The sequence below is a fragment of the Medicago sativa genome, chromosome 2 (assembly GCF_051527215.1).
Source record: "Medicago sativa cultivar Bolivia chromosome 2, Bolivia_mono, whole genome shotgun sequence".
NCBI classification, from domain to species: domain Eukaryota; kingdom Viridiplantae; phylum Streptophyta; class Magnoliopsida; order Fabales; family Fabaceae; genus Medicago; species Medicago sativa.
In genome coordinates this window covers 12394090-12415633 of record NC_140750.1, presented here as the reverse complement: position 1 = coordinate 12415633, position 21544 = coordinate 12394090, and the positions used below count along the sequence as shown (strand labels likewise).

General features: G+C 31.9%; 3 pseudogenes across 1 annotated transcript; 2 read left to right on the top strand and 1 right to left on the bottom strand.

The window, feature by feature from the left end:
- Positions 1-6394: 6394 nt before the first annotated feature.
- On the top strand, positions 6395-7846 carry LOC146944622 (putative F-box protein At4g22030 pseudogene; annotated as a pseudogene).
- Positions 7847-10823: 2977 nt separating this feature from the next.
- Positions 10824-18452, top strand: LOC146944620 (putative F-box protein At4g22030; annotated as a pseudogene).
- LOC146944621 (putative F-box protein At4g22030 pseudogene) lies at positions 12182-13768 on the bottom strand (annotated as a pseudogene). The gene has a single exon (XR_015026030.1). The product of XR_015026030.1 is annotated as a putative F-box protein At4g22030 pseudogene (transcript).
- Positions 18453-21544: the final 3092 nt, after the last annotated feature.

The window sequence follows — 21544 nt, the reverse complement described above, 5'->3', positions numbered from 1 at the left end:
ATATATTTTCTTCCCCAATTTTGCTTGATTTTATAAGTTGTGTTTGGGAAATGGGAGGTGAACTTCTAGAAACAACTTATGGCTTTTTCACATAATTTTGATAACTCTTCATGATAACTTATGAAAATAGCGTTACTATAATTAGTTCTTCATGATAAGTACTCTTCTTTGATGGTAGAGGTAATTAACTTATGTAATTTTCACTATATGATAAGAACTTATCATAAGGGTTTAATTATATTGTTTACCCAAACAAGATCTCAATAGAGTTATTCAATGTCTAGTGCGGGATTTGATTCAGCATCGACTTAGAAAGAGAATGGAAAGTTAGGGTTTTAGGGAAGCAAACTTCATTGAGTCAGAGTAAAGTTGAGATTTTTTTTAGTAAGAATGAGGGAAATGTACAAATAAAAGTGGAAAAATTAAGGAATATGTGAAAATAGAAGTGTTAAAAAATTTGGGTAAAAATATTTTAGCTTAACAATTAATAGACACTATTTAAACAATAATCATTCAAAAAAAACTATTTAAACAATAAGAAAATTAGCGTCCAAATTTAGTAGACATTAAAAATAATTAGCTTTAACGATCATAGTTTATAGCGTCCGCATGACTGACGCGAAGTTGCGTAAAAAAAGAAAGGAAGAGACATTTGTGTTAGATTTAGTGGATGCTAAATAGATACTATGCTATTAACATCATAAATGGTTTGACGCTAAAATGTTTGAAGCTAAATTGCAGTTTTCTTTTAGTGTGTAAGTAAATTGATTATATGTTTTCTTAAATTGATTATGTTTTATTAGATCTGAATGTTATGACTTGCCCGAATATTTAAATTGATTATATGTTTTCTTAAAATTAAGGTTATTAATATCTAACCAAGGACAGAGCTAGAAGCGGGACCAACACTCATCAAGTGACAATGGTCCCCTCAAACTTTTCAATTTTTTTTATACTACTATGTTATTATGTATTTTTGTCTCTTTTTTTTTTAATATGAAATTGTAGCTATTGGACATTTTTCTAACCTAATATGTTGGGTCTTAACACTTTAGTTTCGAAGTTTAATTGCACCAATCCTTAACCAGAATCCTTAACAACAGAAAAAAGTGAAGTTTTGTCGACAATTCATAAAAAAAAAAACATAATCCTTAACCAGAACCCAATTTATGAGTTCTCACTGCAATGTTGCTCAATTGTTTTGATTAATTATCCGCAATTTTGTTTGTGCACTCTCAACCACTATCAACAATTCACCTCTCGCAATTTCATTGTGAACTCATCCACATATGTTTGCAGTTTCGTTATATATTTTCATTCTCTACAATTCCAAAATGGCTTTAGTCTTGTTATTTCATCGCAAGCCTCAAGGTACTCATCTTTTCTTATATCCTTGAAATTGTATATTTATTTCCTCATTTGTAGGCTAGTATTATCCTTGAAAATTAAATTGCTGAAAAATTTACCTTGCAATGAAAATCAATGATTTTAACTCTATGAAATGATACAATGATGACCAAAACTTGAGAAGTAAAAATTAGTTCATTTATATTTGTTTGAAAATATTAACTTTGAATATATCTTATAATTTCTTAAATTTTTCATATAAGTTGTACATTAGAAAATATATTTTTTATTTTTTTTTCCTAAATCGATCCAACTCCTCGTGATACGAGATTGGCAGTTGGTTAGTGAGTAGTGGGGTCAGTTAATAAAATTGTATGACATTTTTTAGAAAATTGTTGTTGACACATATGCAAAGGCTGAGAAACACGAGTAATTTACCCAAATACCCCTCGGTAGTTAACTGCCGAGTTTCTTCAAAACCGGCTGCAGTTAACTACCGAGGAAAACCTCGGTAGTTAACTGCCGAACTTCTGCTACAAATCTGGCAGAAGCTCTCTCATCCATTATTCATCTCATCTTACAAATTTTTTTTTCAAATCTCTCTCAAAAATCTCTCTAAAAAACCCAACCAAATACAACCAAATTAATTCAACAAAATCACAAGTAAGTAATTATAATGCTATTAACTTACATTTTAGTTGTTATAAATGTTTTTTATTATTTAGGTTTTGAGTAGATTTATTTTATTTTAGTTTTTGAGTAGATTTACATGTTATAATTCATTTTTAGAGTAGATGTTAGTTGATTAATGTTGTTAAAATGTTTGCATGATGTTTATGTTATAATTTAGAATTTTAGGGTTATTTTTTATTTTGGTGTTTTATATTTATTTTTTTATTTTAGTTTTTAAGTATATTTACATGCAAGAGTATATGATTTATTTTAAGATTAGATATAAGTTGAATAATTTTGTTATATTTTACATTTTTTTTAGGGTAAAACATTTTAGGGTTATTTTTATGATTTTTAGGGTTTATGTAAAATTTACACTTCAAGTGTTTGATGAAATGTTTGAATGAGTTTTCCATTGATTGTTTTCAATTTCTTATTGTGTAGATTTGAAACAATGGCCGGGTGGATCGACGTTCATGCACAATTCAACAGCGGAGAACCTCATAGGTTGAAGGTTCAGTGCCTTGGTGTAACGTTAAGAGGTCTCAATGATGAACTGAATGAATTCAACCAAGGAGTCAACCCCGGAGACACAAGGAGGGTGCAAAGCGTTTGGTATAAACGTCCAACACTCGACGAGGGGAGAGTATCATTCACTTGGGTGGAATTAAAGAACGATGAAAATGTGATGAGCATGTTTTGGGAGCACAACATGTTCTAGTGGATCGATATGCGGGTAACGTTGCTGAGATCAACTGAAGATATCATCAAGAGTCTGATTCCGCCAGAAGATCGTGATTAGGTAGGGAATGCACCTTCCAACTACAACAATTGTCTTCCTTTAAATGGGGTAATTCAAACTTGCCAAGCGGCGGGACTCCAACATTCGACCAGCATTCCCATTGTTCCTTTCAAAAGATTAAATTCTTGTTAGGCTGGTTTAAATGAAGGTATTGAAGTGTCAAGGAATGGACCTCATTCTTTTGACACTTGAATACCGTCATTTAAACCAAACCTAACAAGAATTTAATCTTTAGAATGGAACTATGGGAATGCCGGACGAGTGTTGGAGTCCTGCTGTTTGACAAGTTTGAATTTACCCCATTTAAAGGCAAGACAATTGTTGTAGTTGGAATGCACATTCCAATTACAACAATTGTCTTACTCTGGATGGGGCAATTCAAACTTGTTAATCGGCAGGACTCCAGCATTCGCCCGAAAGTTCCTTTGTTCCATTCAAAAGGTTAAATTCTTGTTGGCTTCGTTTAAATGATGGTATTGAGGTGTCAAGGTCTGGACCTCATTCCGTTGGCACTTGGATACTATCATTTTAAACCAAGACCAACAAGAATTTAATCTTTTGAATAGACCAAAAGGACTTCTGGACGAATGTTGGAGTCATGCTGCTTAGCAAGTTTGAATTTGTCTCATTCAGAGGCAAGACAATTGTTGTAGTTGGAAGGTGCATTCCCGAATGTAATGTAATGTACCTTTTTATTGGAATTTATTCAATACGCAATTTGAATTCACGCTGTCACAATTTTTATTCGAATTCACGCTGTCGCAATTTTAATTAATCGAATTCACGCTGTCGCAATTTTAATTATTCGAATTCACGCTGTTGCAATTTTAATTATTCGAATTCACGTTAGATTTAATTAGTTTTTATTCGAATACACAATTATTCAAAATTCAAAACGGGACTTTAATTGAAATTATTCAAAACGCGATTTTTATTCAAAAGCACCATAATGTTAAGGAAAATGTAGCAAAATGTGCGCGACATATTAAAAAAAAACATAAAAAAGATCCAAAACAATTAGGCATTACAAGTCATTACATTCATTCATCTTCATCGTCACACAAGTCAATCGGGTTGCCCGTTACAGTCCCTGCGGCACTTGCTTTTGGTTGAGGACCAAAGTAGCATGTCCTCCCGCTCCTCCTCAACCTCGACTGAATGTACACCGGTACCTTCGAATCCTTCTATTTGACGGAACCATCACATGTGATTCCGTGCCATGTCATAGGCGATTTTTCTTTCTTCTTCTCATCACCCTGAACGTTACCTTGGTTCTGATTCTGAGACATGTCTACATAAAAAAAATTGACGATCAAAACCTAAACTAAACAACAATGAGATAAAATCATAAAATCAAAACCTAAACCTATCATCAAAACCTACACCTAAATCTAAACAATTCTAACAATTCTACAAGAATTCATCAAAACCTAAACCTAACAATTCAATAAAACTTCTATAACAATTATAACAATTCATAACAACCTAAACCTAAACCTAAACAATTCTAACAATTCTAACCTAAACTATCCTAAAATCATAAAACATAAACCTAACAATTCTAACAATTTTAACAATTCTACAACAAATCATCAAAACAATAAAACCTGAACATAAATCTAACATATCATAAAATCATAAAATCAATAAAACATATATAATCGAAATTTGACAAAAAAAAAAACAATTCAACAACAAAACAACAATGCAATAAGATTCAAAACACGTACTTGTTTTTGTGATTGATATTGGCTTGGAATGGCTTGAAATGGCTGAAAATCACACCTTGGAGAATCAAAAACGTAACAATGGAGTTTTGGAAACTCCTATGCTAGTTCTGTTCTTATAACAAAACATCGGCAATTAACTATCAAGGTTTTCCTCGACAGTTAACTGCAGCCGGTTCCAGTAAACTTCGGCAGTTAACTACCAAGGGGTATTTGAGTAATTTACTCGTGTTTCTCAGCCAAACCAAATGTGTCAAGAGCAATTTTCCATTTTTTATGGCCAAAGATAAAAGTCACGGTATAAGATAAGTTACATATCAGATATCTTGTTTAAATCCATTATAAAATGAACCAACATGGTATGACACGAACCTTAGAATATCCTACCTCTCTTGCTTTTTAAAATGTTATCGTAGATAGAGACTAGATTAGAAACAAACATGATAAGATAAATAATGAAATAATTTACTAATTTTTTCTTATAAAATATAAGTTTTCAAAAATAATCAAATCAAATACTCCTATAAAGATATATTATAAAATTAATATAAAATTGAAAGTTAAAAATATTACTCTTTACGATTAACTTTAAACAAATGTTGTATGATTTTATCTTGAAAATATTAGTGTCCGCCCATTTGATCTTTAAACAAATGTAATGTCATTCGGTACTCCTATGATTTTATCTCCTCTAATTTATTTTGTCGTACTATATAATCTAGAAAATTAACAATCAGATGAAATTAAAATATTAAAAATAAAAAATAATTAAAATATGAATTTCAATTTTATTTTTTTAACAAATATTTTTTTATAAGGTAGTTTTGTTATTTACCTATAGATATATATTATATCACATGTACCTTATATTAAGTATACAATAAAATAATACAAATTCCTTCAAAAAATATAAAATAATACATATCATGATCTATTTCAACCACTCTTTTGGATTTACAAGTGCTATATTTAGCTGTTAGTTAAAGAAATAATAAAAAAAAATTGCTGACGAAAAAACAAACTCTAATATGTCTATATCTGTTTCACAAATATTCTGTGGTCACTAGTACACAACTCAATTCCCCTGAACATTTCTTTTCATTCAACCCCAAATCTTTTATTTGATAGTAGTTGCTTTAAGGTTGGTATCCATCCTCTTTTAGACTTTTTAGGTTGACATGCCTTTTTCCATTCCAAAACATTTATTTATTATTCAATCTTTTTTTTTGGTAGATTTATTCAATCCTTTTATATCTACATTGATTTGAAATTATATTTTCCCATTTTTCAAATCTTAAATTGATATAATAAAAAATCAACCGAAAAAATGTAACATAAGTGGTAGATACTTGATTCTCTAGCATTTGATTGAGAGTTTGATTATAGAATATTAAGTTGAGAGCGTATCTCAATTGTTTTGACTACCAAAACAAAAGTCCGCATAGAAGAATATTCAAATTTTTAAAATTAAAATGCTGAAGATGGCTTATATATTGACAAATGGTATGGACCAAACCCAAAGATACTTCAAAATCAAAGACATTTCTAAAACTAATGGAGCACTAGACATAGCTTATATATTGACAAATGAAAAGTAAAAATCAGTGAATGAAATAGAGAAAAAGTCCATAGCCTTAATTGTGGTTTTATTTGTACAACCTTGCATGTTGAGACCCAACATACCACAAGGCTTGGAATTTTGAACAGAGACTATGTCAATTTTTAATTAATTCAATTGGTCAGTCATAGTTTTCTTATTTGAGTTTGACCCCTTCCCACTCTCTTTGGCATATAAATATTGCATACCACCTTACAAATATAAATCATTCAAACAATATTACAAAAAACCAAAACCTTTTTATTTCCCCAACTATATACTATCCTAAATTAACACAAACACCATCAAATAAAATATTATTAATCCATAAATATCATGGCTTCAATATTACAAACTTCGGTTCTAACTTCATGTTCTTTATCATCTTCAAAGAGAGTAATTAATGCTGCAATTCATCTCCCAAAATATCAAAATATTCCATTGCCAACTATACAAACCAGAAAACAAGTTGTTGATCAAGAATTAAAACTACAAAACAATGACCACATCAACAAATCACACATATTACAAGATCAACAACAAAAACATTCTACAAATTCTAATGCTACAGTTCAACTCTATGCAGTTTTGGAAGCTGTATCAGACAGAATAGAAATGCATCACAACATTGGCGAACAACGTAACAACTGGAATAATCTTCTTTTGAACTCAATAAACATGATTACTCTCACTGCTACAACCATGTCTGGTGTTGCAGCTGTCACAAGTGGGGAAGGTGCACCACTTTTGGCTCTGAAACTATCTTCAGCTCTTCTGTTTTCTGCAGCCACTGGATTATTGCTTATTATGAACAAAATCCAACCTTCTCAACTCACAGAGGAACAAAGAAATGCTACAAGATTGTTCAAGCAACTTCAAAGCCAAATTCAAACTACAATTGCTCTTGGAAGTCCTAGTGAGGAAGATGTTAAGGGCGCAATGGAGAAAGTTTTGGCACTTGACAGAGCATATCCGCTTCCATTATTAGGAACAATGCTTGAAAAATTCCCTGCAAAATTTGAGCCTGCTAATTGGTGGCCTTCCAAAAAAGGGAAATTACAAAGCAAGAAAATGAGAAAAATGAATAATGGATGGAGTGAAGAATTAGAAATGGAAATGAGGGAAGTTGTTGATGTGGTAAAAAGAAAAGACGCTGAAGATTATGACAGACTTGGAAACATAGCTTTGAAGGTAAACAAGAGTTTGGCAATTGCAGGGCCATTACTCACAGGAATTTCAGCTATTGGATCTACTTTTGTTGGTAATGGTAGTGGTTCTTTGGCTGCATTTGTTCCTCTATTGGCTGGTTCATTGGCTATTGCCGTAAATACTTTTGAGCATGGTGGACAAGTTGGCATGGTTTTTGAAATGTATAGAGCTTCTGGCGGTTTTTTCAACTTGTTAGAAACTTCAATTGAATCAACTTTAGGAGAGAAAGATTTAGAGAAAAGAGAAAATGGAGAGTTGTTTGAAATGAAAATGGCTTTGCAATTGGGAAGAAGTGTATCAGAGCTGAGGGAACTTGCACAAAAATCAGCTGCTTGTCGCATGGAAGGTGTTGAAATAGATGAATTTGCTAGCAAAATATTCTAAAACATAGACAACAATTAACTCATTTTTTAATGTGTTATTCTTTCATTCTTTGTAGTTAAATTAAATGACGTTGTAGAAAAGAAACTTTTGATACGATAGAGTTTATTAATAAAATGGACGAATTGTGTTGGATAACCTAAATCCTAGTTGAAACAATCATAAGATTTACAAGGTTTTACATACTTAATTTTGTGCTTAATGTCCTTCATTGCTTAATCTTTTAAGTTGGTTAAATTTATAACCACATTTTTAAGTCGGTTAAATTCATAACCACTTTTAAAAGTAGGTTTTTAGCGTCAAAAGACCCTAAACTCTAACTGGCGTCTGCTTTTAGATGCATTTTAAATAGGCATAATTAGCTTCAATTTAGCGTCCACTTTTGGATATTCTATTTTAGTGTCAGTACGTAGGAGGCTCGTGTTTTGCTTCAACGCTTTTATTATCGTCACTTCTTTGGATGCTATGTTGACGCTAAAAGTTGTCAGCGCCTAGTTTTGTCTTATAGCTCTGCTAATGCTAAAACCCATTTTTCTTGTATTGAGTGTGGAGAATTTGGAGATCGAACCTCGACCACTACACATTAGGTCCATGGTACCAATTGAGATATACTTATGTGACAAATAGAAGTTGATTTTAATTTCCAATGGAACTCATACATAGCACATGCAATGACAGCCCAACAAGTTTAAAGATCTAAAACAAATTTTAAAGTGAGAGAGACCTTCTAAAATTAAAAAAAAAATTAATCAAATTTTGTTGACTCCAAGATTTAAACCTAGGTAAATAAGCATTTGAGACCCCAAAGTTAACCAAATGAGCTAGCCAAACATCAACTTGTGACATTAATATTTATACCTAAATTAATTTTTTAAGCCTTTTTTATCCAAAATTTTGAAGCATTAAACCATAGCTTGGTTAGCATACCCCTTGTATATCCAAACTTAATTTGCGTTGTATATTGTAGATGTGTAAAGTACATTCACCTCCTATATATTGAGTTAGAAATGCCTAATAATTTAATGCAAAGGAGACAAACACACGAGACATATATGTTGACGTATGTGTTTGGCATCACGTTTTCAACAGCCAAAAGTGAGTTTACTTTTTGAAACCCAGTTTTCAGATTTTTTTCTTGTTTGGGTGAATGAAAAGTGCTTTTAGAAAACTCAGTTTTTATCCCAAAACGCCAGTACAACTGAAGCTGGTATTCCTAGCTTCTGCTTTTATGAAACTCAGTTTTGATTTCAATGCAATGTATAGTTACCAATATACTCATGTTTTCTTCCCCAATTTCCTACAATTAAACATTTTTATTCTTCTTCTTCCTTAAAAAGGAACATCTTTCTTCTTCTTTATTTTTGCAGATCTATCATAATTTTGTTGGATTTGCAGATGAAGCACAAATAAGAGGATGGAAAAGGAAAATAGTGATGAGTGATGGAGATATGTTCTTAATTGGTGAGTGATGGAGAAATGGTATGAGAGAAAAATAGTGAAATTGGGAAAAGAAAGGTTAGAAGAAGATGGAAAGGGAAAATTTAGAATAGTGAGAGGTGGAGAAAAGATGGAAATGGGTAGAGGTGGAAGCTTCTGGACAAATGAAGAAGGCAGAGTGGGAGACGTGAGGGAGTATTAAAAATAATAACTCAATTGATCAATTTTTTATAATAAAAAAACACATAATTTTTTTTAAAAAAAAACTCTTATAATATGAAATTATTTTTAAATAAATTTGTGAACCAATAAAAATTCATTTATGGTTTTAGATAAGTTCAAATAATTATTTTAAGTAAGAATGAGATATTTAGTTTTAATTAAAAGGATAATTTAGTCATTACACATTCAAAATCAATTTTGATTCAAACTATCCAAACAACATCAACTCATAAAAATCACTTCTATAAAAATTTATCCAAACATAATCAATTCACATTCAACTCACTTTTAACCAAAATCAATTCACTCAAACTCAATTCTATCAAAATCAATTCTCGCCACCACCATACCAAACACACACGACATGTTGTCTTGCGTGTCACAAATTCACAATTTAGTATTTAAGAATAGGGATGTGTAAAGTACCACTTGTACACCCACACATAATTGTGACATGTGTTCACGTGATCCCCACCCACACACACAAAAAAATCACCTTTTTTGTTTCTCACATACTTTTATATAGGGTGGCACATTGTGTGTATGGAGAAAATTGTGTCCATGAAACATTATCCTTAAGAATATATGAAATATACGAGCCATGAGTCTTACTGTATTTGAAATACATTGTTTAGTATTTCATCTTTATTTTTTGTTGTGATGAAGAACAATTTAGTAGAACAGGGCCATGCATTTATTAGAATGTTAATTGATTGATATTCACGTACGTTAGCATGATGGTGTTTTCATTCCATGGCTCCAATCTTTTAAACAGGAATTGGTCAAAGATTATGACATAAGCAAATATGTTAAGGCTAAAGTGGACCCAATTTCCCGTATCTAGCACCTTCTTTTCTAGTTCGTTATTTAATTAGGCAAATTTTATCGTACACCCAACATATTTGACTGTACCGGTACACCAAACCCTTAAATTTATAGTTAAATAAGTTTTTTTGAAGAAAAATATTATTTTTTATCATTTATAATTATAATGATTAAATCTTATTCATTAAAAGCGTTAACGAAATAAAATTAATTTTCTTTTTAATTTTTATTGCTCATAATAGAGAACTTTGATTATTTTATACGAGAGTATGTAAAAAACTTACTATGATTCTTATAAACAAGGAATGATGTGTTTTTCTTATGAAATGATATTTTGTAAAATATAAATGCCGACAAATAGCTATTTATTTCATAAAATTGATCGTTAATTTATAAATATAGGAAGCAAGAGTACCGGTACACCTCAATCTATGAGTGTATTGTAGAAGCTCCCATTTAATTATTATTATTATTATTATTATTATTATTATTATTATTATTATTATTATTACAAATAAATAATTATATTATTGTTTTGACTCAATGATTAGTATAAATATAAATACACACACTGAATCATCATTCAAATTACCAATCACAAAATCCTGCAACATCAATGCTTTCTTTACAATCTTCAGCACTACTTAACCGTTTACCTTCATCTAATTTCTCTTCTTCTTCTTCTTCTTCTTTATCTTGGAGTAGAATCAAATGTTGTATCAATTTCCCAAAACTATCTAGAGTTTCTTTATTCTCTCTACCAAAAGCATCTAAGACAGTGTGGTAATTAAGGAAAATGACCATGTTGATCCAAATTCATACAATTCTACCAATAGTACTACTAATAGTACTATTAAACTCTATGCAATATTGGAAGCAGTATCCGACTGATTATGAGTTTTGATGGTCTCCCACCAGATCATCAATGCTTCAACTCTAAAATATGTCTTTTTTTCTCTAAAATCTAGAACCCTTCTTCAGAAAATGTGTTTGCCTTAAATAGACCTAGTGAAAATCGGCCCCGATGTGATAAAATCGGCCCCCGATGTGATAAAATCGGCCCCCGAAATCCTCATGAATTCAAATTTCAGCTGCACGCTCCTGCAAAATCGGCGCCCGAAAAATGTCGAACCAAATTGGTTCTTTGTGCCTCGAAATCGGTGCCTGATGGTAAGAAATCGACGCCCGATTTTGCTTTTCTCAATACTGTTGTTTTTAACTTCCAACTCCCATGCTTACAATAAGTTTCACATAAAAACGGACTAACAACATAGAGATGACATGACAGAGTGTCATCAATGATCACATGAATTAAAAAACGAAAACTATCACAATATAATCAGTCACGCAACTAATAAATGTTTATGTTTTAAGGACATTTTCCAGGTAGCACTATTGAAAGGTCAAAGGTCCTATTCCTATCAGCAAGATGGTGAACATACGCCATTATGATGAATAATAGAAAATCATTTCCACTCTACTGCTAGAGACTTGGGCACCACAGGACAAATTATGTGATCAATCACTTGTATTCTTGCTTACACTTTCCTTTATTTTTATGTTTCCTTTATAAACGGACTTTGTTGCCAAAAGTTGTAAATATGCATGAATTGATTATATGTACAAATCTTAAAATTATAAAATTGAAGTGTTGAGACCCAGTCAAGGCTTATTAATAGCAGACTAACTGGGTGAATGCTCAATGGTCCCAAATGGCTTGACACCAAAGAGTGATTGATTATGACTAGTTATAATCAATAACTAGTTCATGTACAAAATGTCTAGACATCGAGGACTAATGAGTAGTTGATGGTTGTTAAAAAAAGTGAGTGGTTGGTGGTTAACCTAGATACGAAAAATCTTACTTGTTGCGTATAATTATAATAATATTGGTTGATGGTTAATTAAATTTAGTTTCTATACAAGCAAATGTACACAAACAATCAAAATGACACCAATGAATTTGTAAGATATAATCATAATTGAATCAAAGAATTGTTAAGTTAGATTAAGAAAAAATTAAACTAAAAACAATTAGAAAAGCTTGCTAGCAAATTCATCAACTATAGTTCCCTCAACACGAGAATAAGCTGATTTTCTAGCAAGATCTCTTAATTGTGACAAACTTCTTCCTAATTTCAAAGCCAATTTAATTTCAAACAAATCTCCATTTTCTCTTTGTTCTTCATCTTCTTCTAATATATTCTCTTGAATTGAACTTTCCATCATTTGAAAGAATCCACCACAAGCTCTATACATTTCAGAAACCATTCCAACTTGTCCACCATGCTCAAAAGAATTAACAGCTGTAGCCAATGCTCCAGCCATAACAGGTACTATAGATGTCCATGAACCTTGACCAGCAAAAGTGGACCCCACAGCTGCAATTCCAGTGAGTAAAGGTCCTGCAATAGCCAATGTCTTATTAATCTTCAACACCAAGTTTCCTAATCTCTCATAATCTTCCATATCTTTTCTCTTCATAACTTCCAACACATCTTTTACTTCACTTTCTAACCCTTCATTCCATCCATTTTTCTTTGTTTCATTATTTTCAGAATGAGAACTCTTGTTGCTTCTTCTAGATGATTTCTTTGTAGGCCTCCAATTTGCAGGTTCATATTTTTGAGGGAATTTCTCAAGCATAACTCCTAACAAAGGAAGTGGATATGCTTTGTCAAGAGCAAGAACTTCTTGAATAGTATCCTTTATATATTCCTCTGTGGGGTTTCCTATTGCTATTGTGGTTTCAATCTGAGACTTAAGCTGTTTGAACAATCTTGTTGCATTTCTTTGCTCCTCAGCAAGTTGTGAAGGTTGAATTTTGTTCATGATAATTAACATACCGGTAGAAGCCGAGAATAAAAGTGCTGAAGATAATTTGAGGGCTAAAAGAGGCGCGCCTGAGCCGCTTATGGATGCAATACCTGCCATGGCGGAGGCGGTGAGAGTGATCATGTTGATGGAGTTTAATAGAAGGGTATTCCAGTTGTCGCGTTGTTCGCCAATGTTTTGATGCATTTCAATTCTGTCGGATACGGATTCAAGAATTGCATAGAGTTGAGTAATGGTTTTTGTTTTTGTGTTTGGTGATTTAGAAGAAGGAGAATTGTACTTGGGTGAATAATGATAATCATTTTCTTGAATCATTATTGGGATTGTGTGTATGAGTTGACCGTTTAATTCTTCAAACAGCTTCCTGCTTGGTCTTGTTTTTGGAGCTATGGAAAGAGCCTTAGGGAGTTTTGGAACGTTGAAAGAGGATTTAATAATTCTTTGATCTGAAGAAAAAGAAGAAAGCATAGATGATACTTGTAAAGAAGCCATATATGTGATGTAATGAGAAATTAGCTAGGTAGATGTTTGTTATGTGTGTTGAATTTGTTAAGGTTTTCTTGTTAAATTTTTGATGGTTCAATGAATGTGTGTGGGTTTGTTTGTGTAATATATAGGTGATGTGTGAACAAGAAAGAGAATTGGTCAGATAAGGAAACTATTGACTGGGTGTTACTGGTTGACTTCATTTTGTTTGATTATTCAACTCTTACTGTTCAATCATTTTCACCTCGTACTCGGTTGTATATACGCTCAAACATTACATCGTGTCGTGCGATACTAGATCAAAATTTAAAGGCTTTTCCTTGCTTGGTTGATACTCTCCGTCACAAAACATGTGACCTAATTTTCACTCGGGGTAGTTTCTATGAAATAGGAGGCTCGACTTTCTTATTAAAATATGTCCCTAATAAAATAAAAAAACACAAATTGTTTTTGTAATTAAGCTTCAATAAAAAATCAGATTCAGAAAAACTTCTAAACATGAAACGTAATAAAAAAAAAAAATTAAGTGAAAGATATGTGAAATTTACCTAACGGTGTCGTTTGAATTTGTCACTCCTCCGTGGTGGAAAAGGGAAAAACGAATGGTTTGAGCAAAAAAGAAGTGATTGTTGTGATTCTTGTAATGAAATAACTTTCCAAATCGACTGATTAAGTGATTATACAAATTGGGGGTGGTTCGATTTGTGTCCAGAAAGGAGAATTAGATACTAGAAAAAACGCAAACGTGTAACGAAGAAAGAAAAAGAAGTAACATATAATTTTTTTTATTCAAGTGGGGTATGAATATTAGACTTAATTATTTTTTTGAGACCCGTAGCTTTTGGAGTCCCGACTTGGTTGAGCTACTTGCGCACCTCCAAGATCGGACCTGTTTTCACTGCAAACATTATGAGTAGAATCGCGCATATAATCTTTTTTATTGTAGACTCGGGTAGATTCAGGTAGACTCGTAATTACATGTGATAAACTTTTATTTACCCATCAACAACATGTGGATAGAGTTATCCTCGTTGAGTTTACACCAATTTAAAATCATTTATTTGTCTTATAACATACATAATTACAAGATAACTTGTCTCATATCTACACTACCATATATCAATTTTCAGACAGTCATCTATTACGTATCGTCTTATAATATTCCTACTATATAGTCATACTTATTTATCAATACTAGTACTAATAGTCATTTATACTAATAATCCAATGGATGAATGTGATAATATTTTAGGAAGAAGAAAAAAAGCACAGTGTATTGTTTTTTTAGTGGCATATCTATTAAGAAAAGAAATACAAGAAAATTTCATCTCGATGATGTACCGTGTACGTATAGATCACCAATCGCTTACATTTAGGGATCTCAATATTTCATTGGTGGACTCAAGCAAATTATACTAGTGAGCATGAAATAAAATAACTAGACCATGTCACAAGTTTCACGCATTTATAAATTCGGCACATTCATGATCGTTGGATCGAGATAGTACGGTTCATATCTCAAGCTTGATATTTTTTTATCTTACAAAATTAAAACTGCATTGAAATCGAATCTTATGATCTTGATTCAACAACAAATATGCACTGAATGTGTGAACGCATCAAATTTTGACTACAGTAAATCTCATTTAAAAATCAATCGATCTTCGTCTTATCTTTTTTCATACATTAATGATGATTGTTACAAAGAAGTTTTAAATTGACAACTACATTAACCATTGACGAAAACCGGGTAGAGTTATTCATGTTGAGTTCAAAATCATTCATTTGTCTTCTATTATTTACAACAAATTATTATATTGTGACGTTTTCAAAATAGTTAATGAAAATGTTGACTTTTTTAATAAATGATTAAATTATGATTTTTTTTATTTACCATAGCTTTTCTGTTGAGAACCTTTTTAGTGGATGATCTATAATGCCAATGTTTGCCGAGCTTTAAAGATTGTTGTAACCTTGTAGAGCCTTCGTTCAAAAAAAAAGTTCCCTCCACTTGAGATAATTTAATTAGAGACTTTGTCAGAAATTAGATGTGAACAATCTTCTATACAGAAATGCGAATATTATTCGCCATGTTATGGGAGTCCTTTTTACTAGACCCAACACCCGTTGTTACAATATAACATTATGATATTATTAATAAAATAATTTTACATAATTTATAATTTAATAAAAATATACCACAATAATATAATTCATTTTTTTAAGGAACGACAATAATAGTAATTCATGCATCCTAGCTATGCAATGACACCTTCAATATTTAATAAAAAAATCCACGTAAGCAGGAGTAGTTGGTTGACTTTATTGAAAGTTGAAAGAAGCCAAAGCAAGCTTGTTGAAAATTATTATTAATACACATAGAAAAGTCAATAAAAAGGCCAAGTCTAATCTTACGGTTAGTTGTGACTTCTTCCATTCCTCTATCTATATATATACTACCCACTCCCATTCATTGTTTTCATAAACTCTCATCTTTTGTCAAAAAAAAATATATAACAATAAACTCTTATCTACAATTCAAACACAAATATTTTCAGCTCTCAATTATCATCAATACATGGTTTGTTTACAAATATCAGCAGCAGCTAATTTATTTTCTTTGAGGACAGTTAATGCTGCTATCCATCTTCCAAAACTCCCAAGTTTGTCTAATTTCTCAATTCCACAATTATCAAAAACAAGACAACTCATTGAGGAATTTAATGGACCCAAAGATCAATTAGAAAGGAATAATAATGTTGTCCTCACAACACAATCACATGATGAGTTGTACAGACAGCAATAAGAACTCAAATGCTATTATTAAACCATAGTCACATAATTCGCGGTTCTCTTCGGTTCGCGGTACGGGTACGGGTTCGCGGTACGCACTATAAGAAGAATTCGGTACGTACGGGGGTATGCAGCTTCGGTACGCGTCGGTTCGTAGTACTAATACTATCAATTATAGTGTAAGCTATCAAAGGTAGAATATTAATAACTATATAAAATTTAAAAAATATTATTATCATTATATACATTTTCTGAGGCAAATAATATAATATTTTTTTAAGGGAATATTGTAGCTGGATGTGTCAAATACGATTGTAGTTGAAAATCATAAATGTAGCAATTCCCCTTGATTTTTCACAAAACAATTAATGTATTTTTAATAGCTTTTCCCAAAACAATATATTAATTGTTTGTTTCAGCTCCCTATGAATCGGGTAAATAATATTTTTAATACTAAATTCATTCTCTCCTTCATCGAGAGCAAAAGTAAGCTTAAATCCACTTCCAAATAAATGATTTTCTTCTTTCAAAAATAAAATAAAATAAAATTGAAGTCTCTTGCTGCTGAACCTTTCGTCTCCAACAAAAGTAATCATCTTCATCAAGAGACAGCACACTCCTTTCTTCCTCTATCATGCATGTTTTTTATTAACTCCTTGTTTTTTCTTCCTGAATCTTTCATTCAACCAGAAATTATGTCTTCAGTATCTTTCTCAAGTCTTCATGTTGAAATTCGATACTGGAAAGACGGAAATTGCAACATCTTTTCTTGGTTCGCTCTTTCATTTATCTGGTACGCTGTCTGCTGCGAATTCTACAGAGAATTCAGACGAACCGGTTCGCAAAAGTACCGTGAACCGGTTCGCACGAACCAATTCGCGGTTCGCTAGCAAGTTAGCGAATTATGTGACTATGTATTAAACTATATGCACTCTTGGAAGCTCTTTCTGACAGAGTTGAAATGCATCACAACATTTGTGAACAACGTAATAATTGGAACAATCTTCTTTTGAATTCCATTAACATGATTACTCTCACTGCTACAACCATGTCTGGTCTTGCTGCTACTGTTGCCACTACTTGTTCTGATTCATCACTTTTGGCTTTGAAGTTATCTTCTGCTCTTTTATTCTCTGCAGCCACCGGATTGTTGCTTATCATGAACAAAATCCAACCTTCTCAATTGGCCGAGGAGCAACGCAACGCTACAAGATTGTTCAAGCAACTTCAAAGTCAAATCCAAACAAAAATTGCTCTTGGAAATTCTACTGAAGAAGATGTCAAAGAAGCTATTGAAAAGGTTTTGGCACTTGATAAAGCATACCGGCCTCTTCCTTTATTGGGAGCAATGCTTGAAAAATACCCTGCTAAATTTGTTCCTGCTAATTGGTGGCCTTCGAAAAAAGGAAAAACACAAAGCAAGAAAATAGGGAAAATGAACAATGGATGGAGTATAGAATTAGAAATGGAAATGAGAGAGGTTGTTGAAGTGATAAAGAGAAAAGATTCTGAGGATTATGACAGACTTGGAAACATAGCTTTGAAGGTAAACAAGAGTTTGGCAATTGCAGGGCCATTGCTCACAGGAATTGCAGCTATAGGATCTACTTTTATTGGCAATGGTAGTCCTTTGGCTGCTTTTGTTCCTCTATTGGCTGGTTCATTGGCTTCTGCAGTAAATACTTTTGAGCATGGTGGACAAGTTGGCATGGTTTTTGAAATGTATAGAGCTTCTGGTGGTTTTTTCAACTTGTTAGAAACTTCAATTGAATCAACTTTGGGAGAAAAAGATTTAGAGAAAAGAGAAAATGGAGAGCTATTTGAAATGAAAATGGCTTTGCAATTGGGAAGAAGTGTATCAGAGCTGAGGGAACTTGCCTCAAAATCAACTTCTTGTCGTATCGAAGGTGTTGACATAGATGAATTTGCCAGCAAGCTATTCTGAGATAATCTTTAAGACTAACATATTACTTTGTTCTTTCATGTATAGATCCTTATTATCATTCTTTTATTATTTTATGTATAAACATTGTTAATTAGTCCTTTGACATAGAAAGCAAATGTAAATATAGACAACAGAGATCTGATTTTGCAAATATAATTTCAAACTTCAACCTCCAATTGAGTAGGAGAATTCATAATAACTATATTCTTTTCCTAATTTTGCTTCATTTAGTTTCTTGTTATCGAAGTTAAAAGTTAGGCGAGGATTCAACTAATAGTTCTCAACAGTGATTTCTTTTTTGTAAAGTGATTATGCCAAATGAATGAATTATGTCCCTTAACTGTGTGGTCTTTAGTTCTTCCAAATAGTGCTATGTATGATTTTTTGGAGATTTTGAGAACTACTAAATTTAGGAAAGACATAAGTAAAACCATTGTTTGATTGATTGAGAGTATCTAAAAGAATTTTTCTTTTAAACAACAAGATATAATTCCATAATAAGTGCAAATGTATTACATGATAAACCAAGACATTCCAACCATGTTGACACCATGTACCCCTTGGCCGCCACCTACCAAAGCACTCCAGAAAAAGCTTTGCTATTTTGTTGCGAGTGGCACAAGCACAAATACAACGCAAATATATTTCAACCGATAGATCTTCCTTTCACACGATACATGAGTGGATATGAATACAAATTAAGACTTTGCTACAATACCGTCAAGTATGCAGTACATGTATGCAGTGTCGTAATGTCATAAGGACAAAATTTTCGAAATATGTAGCATTTTTCCCTGATAAGTACCAATTTTCTATTAAATTACATGTTTATTCATGACAATTATTAACTTGTTTTGCAAGTAATCTCAAGAAAAAATCCTCGATTTCATGTAAATACTATGTTCTTATACCTTTTATGCTAGATATGCTACTAGTACTTGTTTTCCTTTCTTTTTGTAGGTCTTTTGAGTTCTATTGCGAAGGAGAAGGAAAAGAGCAAAGATTATAAGTTTAAGCAATTCCACTAAGCGAGCCAAAGCGATCTAGAAGTGAGTCCAGGCAGAAAGTCCTAGGTTTTTCACTATTTTGAATCCTTTCAAATCCGTTCGACTAAAAAGGCGTTTTCTGAGCCGAAAAAGGCTTAACTATGAAGAAAGGTCAATCCGCTAAACGAATTTTGGCTCGTTGAGAAAATTCTCACTTGTTAATTGTCATAATTTATAAAAAGGGGCTCATATCTCATATTTTGATATATATATATATATATATATATATATATATATATATATATATATATATATATGGACATTCTTCACACACACACACATACACAATAACCACTCCTCTCATTTGATACATCCCCATATATGTATGTATGTATGTATGTATGTATGTATGGAAGGAGAAAGCCAAGGCAAAGGAGATTGAGGAATCAACTTCAACATTAAATCTCTTTTCTTCTTGCTATGTATTGCAAGGTTAAGTATAGCTAATTCTCTCTATTATTGAGATTAGGTCTAGTTGTTATGGTTCTGATGTAGATACTTGATCTGGTTAGTTATATAGAATATAATAATCTCTATTTTATTTTTGTTCTTAATGTTTTTCTCTGACGTGCAATCCGAAAATAATATTTTGATTTAGAAATTTTTATTTACGGGATCTAAAATAATTTCATTTGTGAATGCTAGTTGCTCGGCATAGGGATAATTTGCACTCACATTCGATGTATGATTTTAATGTCATTGAACCGATTAACTGAACGAGACATCATAAGTTAATAAGTATAATAGATCTTGCGTTGTTTGCAAGGCATGGAAACGAATGATGAGGGACATGTGTAAGCATAATTGAAATTTAGAAATATATAATCGATCAAGGAAGGACATTAGATTAGATGATTAGTTAACGAAGAAAAATTCCTACAATATTATCTTTCTGCTACTTATTCTCGATTTTAACTGCAAAGATCCCACTTATATGTGCAAACAAACCCTACTTTCATACTCTGAATACTTATTTAATATATTGGAGCATCACAACGATTTTTATTGTTTTGAGTATTTATATATTTTTTTTTTATATTTTGATAGTGGATTGCTTTAAATTTAGGTTGGTATCCTCTTTGCACTTTTTAGGTTGACATGCTTGTTTCCATTGCAGAACATTTACTCCCTCCGGTCCTATTTATAAAAGAAAGTTTGGTCAAATAAATTTGATGTATCTGGATTGAATTTTTAACCGGATACAACAACTTTTGTTGACTCAAATTTCTCTTGTAAATAGGACCGGAGGGGGTATTTATTATCAGGGTCGTTTCTGATATTTTGGTGGCCTAGGGCGAACATACAATTTGGGTACTAACTAATAAACATATATAAACATCAAACTTGATACAAAAAACTAAGCAGTTTTTTTAGGGCTAATAGACCCCTAAAAAAAATTGGGTCTTGTTAACCGGTGCCCCCTGGGACACTAGTTAAGAAACTAAAAGTAGAAAGAAAAGTTATAATTTACATTGAAAACAGCAGCTTTTTAACTTTTAAAATATAGAATACACAATTTTCAAGAAAATATTTCCTTTTATAATTCCTTAACCTGTGCCCCGGGGGCACCAGTTAACATTTCCCTCAATTAGGGCCTAAATTTCGTACTTATTTTTTGGGGTTTAAAGTGGTCGCCATCTTCGCCCTGCCTCAGATACGGCCCTGTTTATTATTCAATCCTCTTAACTTCAAATTGATTTCAAATATTATTTTTCCCCAGTCTTCAAATTTTATTTGATATATAATAAATTAATTAAGCAAATTAAGTCCGCACCGAAGATAGATAGCAACGAATTGAAAATTCAAATTTTTTGAAATTATAATGTTAACATTTTAAGACTTATGGTATGGTCACCTTTCAAAAAAAAAAGACTAATGGTATGGCCAGTTGAGTCAAAACAACGTTGGTATGGCCAAATCCAAAGACACTTCAAAATAGAAGACATTTCTAAAATGGAGAATTAGCCATAGCTTATATTGATAAATTAAAAGTAAAAATTAAATTGGTGAATGAAGAGAAAAAGTCCATAGTTTTAATAATTTGTTGTAGGCATGTAACCAAAAAAAAAAAAAAATTGTTGTAGGCAAATTACCAAGCTACTACGTAGTTTCGTTTTTCTTGCATGTAACGCAGTACTATTATGCAGTCTTAATTGTAGGCATGTATTCTTAATTTTACTATGTCGAATGTTGAGTGAGACCCAAACTAAGGGACAAGGC